Genomic DNA, 15117 nt, shown 5'->3' with positions numbered 1-15117 from the left:
CTAGCATCGGGTTGACTGAACACCTCAGTGACTTCAAAAGTTAGTGTTGAATTAATTAGAGATTAAACGACGAGATTAACGTCATGCTTAGTCTGTATTTTCTCTATTTACACACACACACTGCAGCCACTAATAATCTACCTCTGGTTATGGTGTCCATATTTCAGTATTTCAAACAAATGGATATGAATGGATATTTTATGACTACTGAGCTCTGATGATGGTTATTAAAAGGAGCACCTGCAGGTAGAAAAATGGGTGAATATCTGCAGGCGACCAACAACTGCTCTGTTTTACTACTTATATTAAAACTTGCAGAGACCAGACCAGAGCACAACTCTGTTTAGCTTTCAAAAGTATATTTTCCCTCAAGCAACACTGGTGGTTGCAAGAAGATAGGAATATTATTCTTAACTTGAAATAATTGGATTGCATATGAGATGAAACAGTCGCTCTCCTGCCAATATGTAAAATAATAAAGAGCCATACACAACAAATATTAAGTGCTTTTAAGGTAATTAGTTTCAGCATCTTCATATTTCAATTTTTACACAGAATTGGTACAAGAGCACTCTTGTCTATTTATTTATGGTTTTCCTGAGTTGTGTCCAAAAAGTCCTTTCTTTTTTTTTATCTCCAATTCTGCCTGTAATTTGAAGGGGCCAAGAAGAAGATATTTGATTTGAATAACTGCCTTTAGCCTGTATATGCACACTGAAACTCCTCTTGTCATTACTGATGTATCTTGTCCAAAGTAATCAGCTAATGCATGGACACAAGGTTTGGACATTAAGTGTAGAGCCTATACTGTAAGAAGATAACTCGTCTGAGTAAAACATGATAGAAATCAAACATTTATCAAAGCAGATTCAATTACGTGGATTTTTGGTTTTGTTTTGCATTGAAAAAAAGAATATTTTAACAATAAAGTTGAAGGAATGATTTCAACATTTCTGAAAAAATGCTTTTTGCTGTTTCAGAGAGTTAGATGACTCTTATGTCAGCAGCTGATTAGCTAAGTTTAGCATAGATAGTGGAAGCAGTGGGACACTTTCTGACACTGTTCACACTTTTTTATTAAACAAACTAAAGAGGAGCTGATGGTCTGATGCCTTCACTGTTTCTAAAGCTTTATTTCAATTTCATCTTCCCCCAACCACTGCTGTAGCTTTCTTGTACAATGTCTCACACTTCAACTGCATCACCTTTTACTGCAATTAATGTCTGCATACCACTTCTGTTCTTATGATTATATAACAAAAAATGACATATGTTCTTATGACCCACTGAATAAAAGAGGAAGTGGGAGTTCTGCATGTGAGTAAAAGATGCATGCACAACTGTGAAGTTGATATACTTCTGACTGTATTAGCAGCTGACTGAATAGCAATTTCAGTACATTACTAAATCTATTTGAATCACTGAACAAATTGGACATAATGGTGATTCAAAGGTCTGGAACAGGGCTAGTCCAGCAAGATGTACAGAGCTTACCAAATGACAAATAACTCAAATCAATTTTCTTTATTTGCTTAATTTTGTCAAGTTTTGCTCTTTGCTCTTTAAGCATTTTATCTCAGTACCTGGGCATATACAGCACATGGCATACAGACTATGAAACACTGAAAAACAGCACCACATAAATGTAACTAAATATTTCCATGAAGACAACAAAGGCCACTTTCAAAGAGTCTTTTTCTCTTAAATGCATTTTTGACATTTTCTGAATAAATAACTATACTTTTAATGAAACAAATGTCGCAATATAAGAATCATTTTACATATTTCTCTATTATCAAATAATTAAATCACTTCATTCTGGTGACATTGGTAACAGTGAGCAAAAGGCAAAGAGGCAGAGTGAAATTAATGCCACTCTGTAGCTAAGAAAACCAAAGCTTGTAAGCTTGGAAACCAACAATGTTTGGAGAAGTAGAGGATTTTTTATTTTATTTTTTTTGCCTCAGCTAAACAGTAGTTCAGGGTCACAAGTGAGTCATACATCAGACAAGGACCTTGGAAAGGCCTGTATGTTTTCTGTGTAAATATGCAAGTTGATTTATACACAACACATTACACCAAGAGACTCCTCACCTCAGGCAGAAGACATCTCTGCACCTTATTACGGTATCTAAGGGCACTCAATGGTGCTATCACCAGTCTTTTTAAGTCCCTTTCTGTCTTGAGGAGGAATAGTGTTTTTATGGAAAAATTTTTACAAAGCTATAAATAATATAGTCATGCCATGAAAAAGAAATCGCCCAGTGATTACTGTATAGTCAAAAAACTGCTGACAGAGTAAAAAAGCTGAAATAAAGCTCATTGTGAGATGTACCACAGTGCTCTCAATGTTAAACCCATGTAACTTCAATTATGTATGGTCAAGAGTTTCCAATAAAAATGCAAATGAAATGCTTTGAAGCGAGATGACTCATAATGAGCTAGAAAAAATTTGGTGGATGTCTTTAGTAGATACAAATTTGAACTGTGGTGACACAGAGGCTGAATGCACACAGAACCCAGAAGCAGGTCTAGTGAAGCTCTGGAGCCATTGCATAGTCTCTGGCAGCCACACTCACCAATTTGTCCAGAACAAAACTGTGGCCTTTGCAAAGCATCATGGATCGAAATTATACCATGTGTTTAGACCACCATGGTTGCTGTTTTCACTTTTACACCGATTATCTAGAGTAGATCTGTAGCTACTGTATGAGGAGGTTCCAGGTGGTCAACCTTTTTCTTTTTCTTACTGATTCCGAACCTATCCAACAGACCAGGGATTCTGTAAGTGTTCACTTTAATGCAATAGATAGTGAAAAATATGAGGAACAAATGCAGCTGTGCTGTAAGAATGTACTACATTATGTCAAGGGTTTACTGTGTATTGTACAACCATGAAGTAACAGCACTGTGGTCCACTACCTACATTACTGGTATTACAGTTTTATCTGATTTCAGGGAGGGGAAATTTATAAAGAATAAAGCTGCTGGCAGCAACAACATTAAAGTAGCAAAACCTCAGACAGAAAATGTTACAATGGGAAACTTATCTTGGATAAAATACACCCATTCTTGTTTATCACTGAAATCAGTAACTTTTCAATTGCTGTGACCTTCAGTAAACTGCTGTATCATTTGCTCTTGTTCAGCAGGTGTTTTGATAATAATGCAACCTTCACCAGAATGACTAATTCACAATGTCATTTCTATTCTTTCATCCATATTGTGAGAGATCGCCTTCACTTTCTCATCCCACGGCAAAACACACAAAATCATCACCTACTGTTACACAATAGCCGTAAATCACTCAGCTACAATCTGTGTTAAATTAAAGTCTATAGATGTTATTTTCCACCTGGCCAAGCATATTGTCATCTTTTTTATGTTTTCCATGCTGAACATAAACAATTTAAGCTAAATGTGTCATTTACAACTGAGCATTTTCTACTCAACATAATAATTCTACCTTTTCCCACCATGAAAATAATGCTATTAAACAAACCTCCCAAGATCAGAAAAGAACAGATGTTGAGCTACACCTCTTTCTACCAGAAGAGTTTTCATTCATACCTCTGCTAACAGCATTTGAAAAATTATGACATATCAGCATCAGCATGAATATTTAAGTCACAGGGTTCTCTATGATTAGAAAACATACAGTCTGTGACCAAACCAAACCAAAATAAGCAAGGTCAACAATTCTCTCCAGTGCAATCTGCAGGGTTTTTTTCTCAGCACATCTGGCCCCACCCTGGTCAGTGACATTACAGAGGGTGTGATGTATTTCACAACTGATGCACAAATACAGTAATGTGTATGTGAGAGCACACACATACAAATACACACTATACAGAGAGTGTTTGAGAGATTTTTGGAAACATTCAAGAGTGAAGGTCTTTTCTGTTCATTTCTTATGCAAACCTGAACCTCTCACACACACACACACACACACACACATACTGCCCCTTGCAGACTGCATTAAATATGGCTTGACAGGTGGCTGCAGGATGTGCAGTCCCAGGAGACAGAACAAAGCACTTTCATCGTCTGTGTGTGTGTGTTTCAAGTGACTGAGCTTTTTCCTGCTTTGAAAATGTAAGGAACTCATGCATTTGCAATGTGACTGTATCTACAGTATGTGGGACATTAAAATATGTGTATTGATTCTTGAAGTTTTCTCAAGAAAAAAAGGTTTAGGCTTTGGATTATTCAGTGATACACTGAAATGAGTTTCTAGAAGGTTTGATTCTGAATTGTATGGTTATGTAAAGCTTTAATTTTTGATGAGTGTGTGCTCTGCAAGATAAAGCCTTTACCTCTGCCTGTACGATGCTGCAATATAACTCTCATAGAATGGACTGGCACATGGCAATACCCACATTTTTGGAAGAGATGCAAAAAACAAATGCTCAATCAGTGAGAACCTTAAGGTGCTTGACAGTGAAAAAGTAATGACATGAAAGTAACCTCAGAGCGAGGAGATGAGATTTTCCCATAAGTAATTACTGTATGAGTGGACCTTTAGGCCTAAAAAGACAGTAATCCACCCATTTATTTCAAGCTGCTCCTTACCATGTCCACATGTACCTAAAATGAAAAATCTTAGCAATTCAATAGAATTTTCTTGGAGCTTAAGCTGGACAAAGTGATTATTCTTCTCTATTAGCCTTTCATTTATCATCCCTCTCCTCATTAACCTATTCTGCCTAAAAATTTCTGGGTGCTCTGATCTACCAGAGTTCAGAAAGAACAGTTACTTCCTGATATTTTTAAGTGTTTGTATGGCATTGGCCACACTGACGTTTGGGAATTCCAGTTTAAAAACTGTTTGCCATCTCATTCACACCAGTTCGCATTTTTGCTGAAATGTACTGAGGGATGACAGAGCACACTCCTCCAGTGTTGCAGTTGATGGTTTATAGCCGGAATCCTGTGTGATTAATGAAATAAATGTTATCCAATTTAAGCACAGAATGAGTTGATTTTAAGTATGAACTGCTGTGTCCCTGCATGGTAAAGCAAAAATCCCACTCAAAATTATTACTTAGTACTATTCAACTTTAGTTTCATTAATTAAGTCCATCAAGCTTGGACAATACAATCCAACAATGAGACATTTCAATCATTACCATCCATTAATGATAAATGTCCCATTTTCCAATCCATAGATTTTTTTTCATTGCACTATTGTTCGTTAAACAGTCTTAAAGAGGCAATAGAATTAAATTATTAAGAGAACAATAATGTGGAGGTGAAAAAAGCTCACAAATTATTCCCCCATCTGTAAATTCCAGTAATTACCATCCATTAAAAAATAGGGCTAGCAAATATAATCTGATGCACTTTTATTCAAATTCAGGGAATATCTCCTCATAGGTTGCTAGTTGCCCCTCCTGTGTGTATGCTAGAAGTGGGATAAAAATAAATTAGTTTTGCTGTGTTTCACTGAGCCAGTAGGTCAGTATTGTTTTGTCCTTTTTGTTCTTGGTATAGTGTTAATTACAGAAAGTTGTGGGTACTGCTATCTGGCTAGCTAGCTATGACAAACCATCTCATCCACTCTGCATTTTAGCTTGGCTGCAGCTAATGTAACACACAACTTAAGCGCTTGATCATTCTTCACTCTGCACTGTGATATTTGCCCTTACAACATTTGCAAAGACTTTTATACACATGAAGACCTGAAAACAAAAGTTTGCGAGAACAGTGGTATTGATGCATAATTTGAAATACCAGGTGGTAACCTTCCTTGTTAACTGAGCCACAAATCTACAGGCCTGTCTTCTGTTAATGTAGTTCTGTATAAACATAAATGTCTAGTGTTCGTTTATGAGCTTTAGAGGTGGTAGTAGGTGGATATTTTTACCTTTGGGAATTTCAAACTAGCAGATTCCCTCTCATCCTGTCTTAACGCTAAACTAACTGTCTCCTGGAATGATACTGATGGTCTCATTTGACTCTCAGTAAGAGAGCACATCAGACATTTAAATCTAACACTAAAATATGTGTTATTATTCAGCTTTAATAGATTCTACTGTGATTAAGGCCACAAATTTTCATCTGATTACAGAATTTTTCAACATTACTCTTAGGCAATCCCAGGACAAAATTGGTGCAGGTTATGAGCCCATTCATTTCAGTGTACCTGAGGATGACTGCTGTCAACCTCAGTGCCATTTTAGATAGTACCACTGATTGACACTGGAGTTACATATTTTCAAATTCTACACAATGTGGCTTTGTGTGTGAATCTTATAAAGATCAGAGTTGGATAACACTGACTAAAGCAGATCATATTTGTACCTACTGACCAATTTCAGCTCTTCTCAGACCAGTCTTCATCTTCATCATCTAATATCTCAAGAATTCATCCATGACTCACCAAAACCCACATTCTTTATCTAAACAGTATATGGTACAAATCGGCATATGAGGCTATCCAAGGTTTGAGAGTATTGTGTCTGATGGCCATGCCTTTAAAGGTACTGAACAAGATGAATACACATATCTATAAATTTTGTAGGGGAGCACAACAAAGAGAGAAAATGACATTAAATGGCAGTCCGGTAGCTGGATGAGATTAAAATGAAACAAGAGACAAAGAGATGAAAAGAGATGCAGAGGAGGGGTGGTCAGGCAGAGAGAAAGAGAGAGAGAAGGAATGAAAGAAAATGAAAGAGTCTTGCCTGAGGAGTAGGGGGAGTGTGGGCCATTACATCACTGCTGCAGTGGCTGACAATATGAACTTTTTACACTCTCTCTCCCTCTCTCTCTCTCTCTCCGTCTCTCCCTCTCTAGTAACTGAATGGATGACATATTGTTATGACTTCCTCATTCTCTTTTGCTTCATGATTGAGGTTTTTGATCAGAAATACTATTTAAAAGCAATATTCAATCTAACAGTCAACATATTATTCTGATGTTATTCCTCATAATAACATTAAAAGAATGTTACATAAAGTTTTAAATGATAAATTAAGTCAACCAAAAGTCTTGATTTTTGTTTATGTTTTAATAATTCAGTACTTTTTGATGGCACTTATCTATGCATACTGCTTATATCTTTAACGCAGCCCTGTCGATGATGATCCAATGGTTTCATCATGCAGAATTATAATGATCAATAACAAATGACTGATCATTCACCAGCACATACCACCATACACAAAGCGTCATGAAACTAGAGGTCATAGACTGCACTCATTTTCACTGAGTTTATCTCATTTGTTAACTAATGCCATCAAAGTGATTTAAAAGCTGCAATAAATGTACACAAAAATCTATGTGATTCTAAAGTTACAGACAGATTGTGGTCATGACAGAGAGATCACCTTCAGGGTTATAAGAGACTAATATTAAATCTCTGTAGATAATAACAAGGCAATTTTTAAGAATGTGTAGTTTTGCATAATGGTTAGTTCTCTCTCTGTTTGTAGCAGCTTGTAATTTGTAAAAGGTGTGATAATTAATATAAGACCTCCTGGATAAATGGCTAAGACACAAACAAAGTGAAATGTGCCCAGGTCAGGATCGCCTGTCTTTCTGCTTCAGCCACTGGCTTGTGTGAGGAGAGGAGAAAGGAGAGGCTAAACAAATAGGAGAAGGTCAAACAGACCTGCTGGGAAATGCCACTAACATTTTCCCTCACAAAGACAGCAGGGGACAGAGACACAGAGGGAAGGTTTGCATGTTTTCCCATGAGATACTTTCATTATGTTTGAATGTACACATTGTGTTGAAAACTGACAAACAGTGTCCTGCTGGGCAATACTGAATGCCTGTGTGTTTAAAAGGGAGGAAGCAAGTGCAAAAGAGTTGGTGGAACTGAGGAGACCTAAAGTATACACAGGAGCTGAGTGATCAATATTGATTGTTGAATTGTGTTATGAAAATCTGAGAGACAGCTGTATAAAAAAAAGTACTGGTGAATAATGTCCCTTTCGAGTCAGTTTGGGCTGTCTAAAAAGTAAATTAAATATGAGGAAAGGCTCACTGATGTGCTGTCAGTGATGAGGAAGCTGCTTAGAGCAGGGGCTTCACCTTTTTTGTACAGGGGACTGTTTTTGTATTGACAATTAAGTTGTGGAGCAGCCAGTTTAAGGGGGGAGTGAGATGGTGTGAGGCTTTAAAACAAACGTAATTGAAATCTAACTTTAGTATATTATTAAAAAAAACAAAAACATAATGTCATAATTTCCTCTACTACCTCTGAGACTGTCAAACTCTCAATGTTTTTCTTTCATTCATAGTTGCATAAGATGACAGAAAGTCTTCAAAACAAACACAGCAAATGGTTGCTACTTGCTACTATGTTTCAACTGCTTACTTTTTCACTCCACCATATAGTACAGCTAACTTGTATTAGCTCTTGTGCTGAGAGTGACTGTTGGTCCAGGTAACCAAAAGTTGCAAAGTGGACTGTTGATTATAATTGGAAGTGTTCAAATCACTTTCAAAAAAGAGTGCATCATCTATTAATATCAATAGTAGCATTGTTTACATGAACCAGAAACAAAGTAACAAACTAAACTTAAAGCCACAATATGCAAATTCTGGAATTCAAGTTAGCACTAGCATTAGACTTGAAAGCAACTCCTCCCACCCCTCCCTGTCCCTGCTCTGTTACACTGTGCTCAGCCCTTTACCTACATCCTGGTGACGTACACTGTCTCAGCTAATGCAGGAATCAGGAGCTTACTAGCCTGTGAGTCAGCCATAATGATGTCTTTCAGCAGCTTACACCCCTGACTTTGACCTTTGGTCTTTGCACACTGATTAAAGATGAGGCTCGCTCAAAAACTTTAGGGGGGAGTGTTTCTGCACTGCTGCCATGCTGTTCAATGAGTCTGGGTCACAAAAGCCTTTGAAAAGATATGTGTTAGTGCATATTTCAATTAAAAGTAAAAACAAAAAGTTGCACACTGTACCTTTAATAACCATAAGCCTTGATATATTATAGAATATCAGTTTTATAAACATACACAGTATTATATCAAGATCTAATTAACTCAAGAGCTAATGCATCAGCAAACATTTGCATGGCCTCACCTACACACCCAGCAGACATCAACCACTGGTTTGTCAACTCCTGAGAGTTAAAAAAAAAAAAAAAAAAAAAAAGGTTAAAAATCCTTCTGGCTTCAAACAGCCATTCATTAATATTTGTCTCCTCGCCATTTCATGATGGGCAGATAGCAGATAGAGTGCCATTAGCTTGTGTGATCTTATGACCTGGGAGCAGAGGCCCATGGTTTTATATGAGGGCATTTGATGACAGCCATAGCCACTCAACCATATGGACCACCAAGCTAACGCAACATAAAAGGTTGAAAGCTGCATTGATCTGTAGGAGCCATATATCAAGAGAATGACATTTTTAACAGAGGCAGATTACCTACTGGCACTTTGACATCAAAGCAACTAGTATCAGTTTAGAGGTATAGTCAGCTGATTCAAATGACTTGTATTTGATGTGCATTAGTACTGACTCAAAGAAAAGGAGCACAATTTTGGGTGTGAATTGCATCCATCAGGTTCAAAGTCTGAAATGGCTAGGGTATTGTCAGTCAACTGCACATATCCATTATTAGCCAACCCAGACTGTTTGTGCTGCTTTGCCCAAAGGGATGACAAGGCAAAATACCTGAGGTTGTTGAGTCTGTCTTTCTCTGAATGGGGTGCTAGACATTTTGTATTTCACCCTTTTGATTTGTCACCTTCAACTGGCATTTGGATGAACAGAGTGAATCTACAGCGTCTCAAATAGTTGGAATAATGTGCCTTTCGACTCAGCACCTGAGCCATGTGAAAGTGAAACCATCCACCAGAATGACTGTCTGGGAGTGTCTAGACATGCCCCCCCCCCAACCAACACACACACACACACACACACACACACACAAACACTACACAAACCACTAATACAGCCTGTTGTCTTAACATGCATACGCATACACCAACACAGGATACAAATGTACATCATTCTATACTCTGCGTCTCCTGAGTTCTCCATTAAAATATACAACATACATCAGTGAATTCAGTTACACACATAAAAAGACACATTCCCCAGCATGACAGGGTGACAGAGATAGAGAGGAAAAACAGATGGGACAAAAGAGAAATGCAGCTGTTTTTTTCAGCTACTTCTGTCCTACAGTGAAATGACAATAGTGTTTATATGAAACTGGTACAGTGACGCAGCATCTTTGCAGCAGCACCCAAAGGCATATGCAGTGAACAGAGAGAGGAAGAAACAAAGGGGGGGGGGCAAAACAGAGAGAGAGAGAGAGAGGAAGAGACTGAGAGACTCACCTGGCTAGATGGGATGTTGTCCGTGGCTCAGTAGAAAGGATAACATCCGAGACCTGAAAGGGTGAGAGAGGATAAGGGAAAAGAACAGTAGTGAGGGAGGGAGAGAGGGAGGGGAGAGAGGGAGAGGGAGATGGAGGGTGTGAGAGAGAGAGAGAGAGTGAGAGAGAGAGAGAGAGATTAGATTCGTCTACCAGTACTTTGGGAGTGCAGTGGCAGGTGGCACCTCCACTAACACACACACACACACACACACACACATATATACACACAAACACACACACTCCATCAGTATGTCTTACAGACAGATGGAAAAGAAGGGGTAGAGGCAGAGGTGAGAAAGTAGTAAGAAGTGGGTGAGGTGGGAGAATATGACTGATAGTGGTTTCCAATCAATTGAGGATCTAAAGGAAGCCCTGTGCTACCACCCTGCTGGGAATAGCACAGTACACAGGAGAGAAAGAGATGAAGTGACAGCAAGAAAGGAAGAGCTTATCTCTCTCTCTCTCTCTCTCTCTCTCTCTCTCTCTCTCTCCACGTCTATGTGTGTGCTTCATTTAATGTGAAATGTTCATTTGACAGCAGCCACAAAGACTCAGACGTATCTCCTCTTCTCTTCTCCTCCCCCCCTCTCTCTCTCTGTCTCACACACACACACACACACAACACACAATGGAAAGCCTCATGAAAGGGTAAACACAACCATGCAGCCTTGTTTATCAGATACACAGTCGCACACAAGAGCTGACACACAATAAATGGCTTTAGTCCTACAGCCACTGTCTGAACATACTGATACATGTCGATGCTGTTGGCCACTGAGTATCACAGCGAGAGGGCACTGAGTTCATATCAATGTAAATGACAAACATTTCCAATAACCAATAACCAATAAACAATAACCAGTCCTTCCTTCCTATGATAAATCTGGATAGATAAATTGACATTTTCACCCTACTTGACCAAAATAAACAGTTTATCAGACTCTGTGGATCATAGTTGCAACAAGGTGAGCTGGGCAAAGAGCACCTTTACAGACACTGTCTCAAAATCTACCACCTAACAACCTAACTATAAACTAAATAGAACAGAGCAGTAGACTAGACAGTCGGCTACACTAAGGTTTTGAGCCAGATGCTGGTATGACCTCTACTGCAGGCCAGCGTTATCAACAGTCCAGTGTTGTCCGGTGTTGTTCCATGGTGCGTTAGGATTTTATAACTATTATACCTCTCATAAAAGATGATGAGATGGCCAAAGACACTAGAACATGTTTATGTGAATAAACATGTGACTTTACATGTATGGTTTCACTGTAAAGCAATTAAGTGTGGTTTGAATATATTTTAATATTTATAGGTAAGATGTATCTTTAAATATCTATAGATATTTTCTTATCTATTTTAAATCCACATTGTCGGCTCCAAAAAAGTTTAATATTTACCCTAAACTTGAAAAACACTGTTTGAGGCACAGCCCTACAAATGTCCTTTCATTGTACTCATCACCTTCTTGGAAGCAGTGACAACATTCACCTCAGGAAAAACCTCATCTTTAACACTTTGACACAATGCTCGTGACCATGGACACAATAAACTTACAGTAATAAACATACAATAAACATTATTGCAGCCATTACATGTTTTTACCATGGCATCACACATGAAATTACTGATCCACGTCCTTGGTTCATTAAGAGCACATGACAGTGTACAATAAATACCGAAGGATGTTATAACCTGCAATAGGTGGAGATCCCATCTCGATACTTAAACTGGATCCTCTCCAGACGGCTGCCATGCCATGAGATTCTGCTCATGACTGCAACAAAACAGGAAAGGGGCGTCATAATTCAAGTCTAAAGCCCCTGTCTGTGCCAGACATATAAGAAGATCAGTGTTCATATTCTTGGTACTGAGTGCATGTGAATTGAATGGCTGAACAGCTTTCAGTATAAAGCCTGGGACATTGTACTCCTGCACCTCCATGAGGAAAGCCTCAGTTTTTGCACAAAGGAAAGGAGGAGAATTCCTAAATGAAATACCAAGTATCTCTGCAAGGTTAAAAGGCTGGTCTACTCCTCCAGGACAGAATGTCAAATCTGTATTTCTCCTCCTAAAGCTTCAACAGTCTGTTGCAGTCCCACTCCAAACACATTCTGGCATAAGCTTTCCTAGACAAGCTGAAGGTGTGATTCCACAATAGCTGGAACTCATCACCTCGGCTCATGAGTCCCTGGTTGGCTGCTGAACTGTGCTGTCAATGTAAAAAGCAAAAGATATGAAAGTGAAATCACAATGCCTATTTTACACACACATACAAAAACAACATACTAAAAGTCTCTCTTAATAGGTTGAGCAACAAAACCCAAAAATGCTGGTGGCTTTCACTGTTCTGTTCACTCTCACAAAGCACACAGGAACACATTCACACAACATATTCAAACACACATATACACAAACACATATAGACATATACATTTGTTTTCTATTCCAGCTGCAACAGCTCCCTTATCTAATTAGAAGTGAAGGTCTGATATTATACTTTTGTAATTACAGAGAGTGTGTTCAGATTTTTAAAATTTCATTCTTCCCTAGTGGCTGCACTGCAACAATGAATTAAGACAAGCAATTATATTACTATGATATTCATTTCATTCAAGTTTCATTCATTTCAGTGCAGTAGGGTTTTGGTTGCTGACGGCTCCAAAAATACAGGGTCACGGTGCAGCCCAACACTGCTCAGTGACACTATTCATTTGCATTATCATATTCCAGATATAGTTCTTTGCCTTGTGTCATATGTATGTAATTGCTCCATTCAACTAACAAGCATAAGAACCGAGGAGAAAATTACTTCTGAGAGCTGAGAGCTATTAACTTCGACAGTGTCTTTATATCAAATAAGTCTGCAAACTGCATTTGTTACTTTATCTTCTCTCCAATACCTATAGCAACATGTCCACACAAACATAGTCCCCTTGAATATGTTTTTTTTCCAACACACTGCTATTTTTAGTCTGAATACGACATGTTTTCTACTACTCCAATTAGGCTTTACCAGGTACTGGTGAAAAGAAAGGATAATGGGATTAGAAGAAATGTCACATAGGACCAACAGGGGCAGCTTAAAGCAATGCCAAAAAGACACTTTGAGTCACAGCTATACACATAAAGCACAGAGCCATTAAATAGTTGGTGTAATTATCTGTAACATCTTGAACAGATACACGATTGGCCAGAAATATGTCCTGATAGGCAACTGAGAAATGAGTCTAACACATCCCTAGTGGGTTTTTTTTGTTTGTTTGTTTGTTTTGTTTTGTTTTTAAATTATTTATTTTGTTTACTTTGTTTTGTTGTCAGCATTACCAAGTTGTTCAAATGTCATAAGCACGAGGGAGACATAGTATGGCATCTTATTTATTTACCTGTATTAAATTACAGTAATGGGAACTTCTAAGCACACAGTAAGCCAGTAAGTTAGTGACAGTGTCCTTGCTTGTTTCAAAGTTTCATCAGACTAATGCCACTCTGCATCTTATCAAAATGAAGGCATGTCAGGAACAAAACTGTTCCTGGGGTTCTGCACCATTATCGCACAATGTCTGTCTGAATTTCCATCATCATTTGATAGGTCTTGAAATCAGTCACTTGTAGAGAGACTTGCATTACTTAACTTTTTACCCTCGATGGGAAGTAGCTCCAACAAGTAAATTTTCTCATGTATGGAATTCCATGCACAGAATTCTCTTATTTCCAAAGGCTTAAACACCAGTATAAAAGCTTGTCAATTTAATTCAAAAGTCTTGCAGCCAAACATCCATACAACCAACAGTTAATACATGTGACACATTCACTCTCATTGTCTACATTGCCCTTTGCAGTTCCCTCCAGAAGACTAGGAACTTAACACCTCATCAGTTGCCCCAGCAGGCTGTCCTGCTCAGCTTCCTGCCTGCCATGCTGTACTATTCTTAACTAGAACTATCCTTAATCTGATCAAATAGAGTTTGACAAAGACGCTGGATTCCACACATGACACACCTCATGACTGACCCCTATACCTGGTCACGGTGTCAGAAAAATTACCACTGCTAATGAAAAGTTGAATATTGTCAGCAGGGAGTGCTGAATGGGAGAACAGATTTAACCAGGTGACATCGGATCTGTAGTCATGCTGTGATGACAGTATTTCTGCGTTATCTAAACCTTGGTCTATGTTCAGGGGCAAGAAAAAGTATGTGATCCCTTTTAACAGCTCTTAAGGTTATTCCACATCATCTTTTCTGGACTAATGTCTGGGCTCTGACTGGACCACTCCAGAAGATGGATTTTCCTTGTTATCCTGTACTAGATGTACATCAGTATTGATGGTCATTGTCCTGCTGCATTATCCAGCCTCTACTGAGCTTCAGCTGCCAGCCTGCCAACCTGACAATGTTTTCAAATTGGTATGCAGTCCCTGTTTTAAGGCAAAATGTAGTGCTGCGTGTTCTTGCCAGAAAATTCAACTTTAGTTTCATCAGTCCACAAAACAGTAGTGTTGGGAAGTGTCACGGTACAGGGATGATGACCCCATGTATAAATCGTAACTGACCAAACAACTTCCGGTCTATGTTAATCTGTCAACTATTCAATTTGTGCATGCAATGTAACAATTCAGCATCAGTATTTTTTTTCTCACGATTCACCAGTCCCACTGATTCTGACCTTTTGGGGATCTTTAATTATAATTCACCATCATGCCAAAGCCCAGAGAGACACATAGGTTTGATTTTGCATTATTAGTGAGTTGATGACAGAT

The 15117-nt window shown here is 38.4% G+C and overlaps 1 protein-coding gene across 1 annotated transcript in view; it reads right to left on the bottom strand.

Moving 5' to 3' along the window:
- Positions 1-15117, bottom strand: part of map2 (microtubule-associated protein 2) — an 81325-nt gene that overhangs the window by 47879 nt on the left and 18329 nt on the right. The window contains 1 exon segment of the mRNA XM_051070518.1: positions 10315-10367. The gene's annotated coding sequence lies outside the window, so the exon portion shown is untranslated.

This window comes from Lates calcarifer, linkage group LG1, assembly GCF_001640805.2.
Source record: "Lates calcarifer isolate ASB-BC8 linkage group LG1, TLL_Latcal_v3, whole genome shotgun sequence".
Classification (NCBI taxonomy): domain Eukaryota; kingdom Metazoa; phylum Chordata; class Actinopteri; family Centropomidae; genus Lates; species Lates calcarifer.
This window is presented reverse-complemented; position numbering and strand designations above follow the sequence as displayed.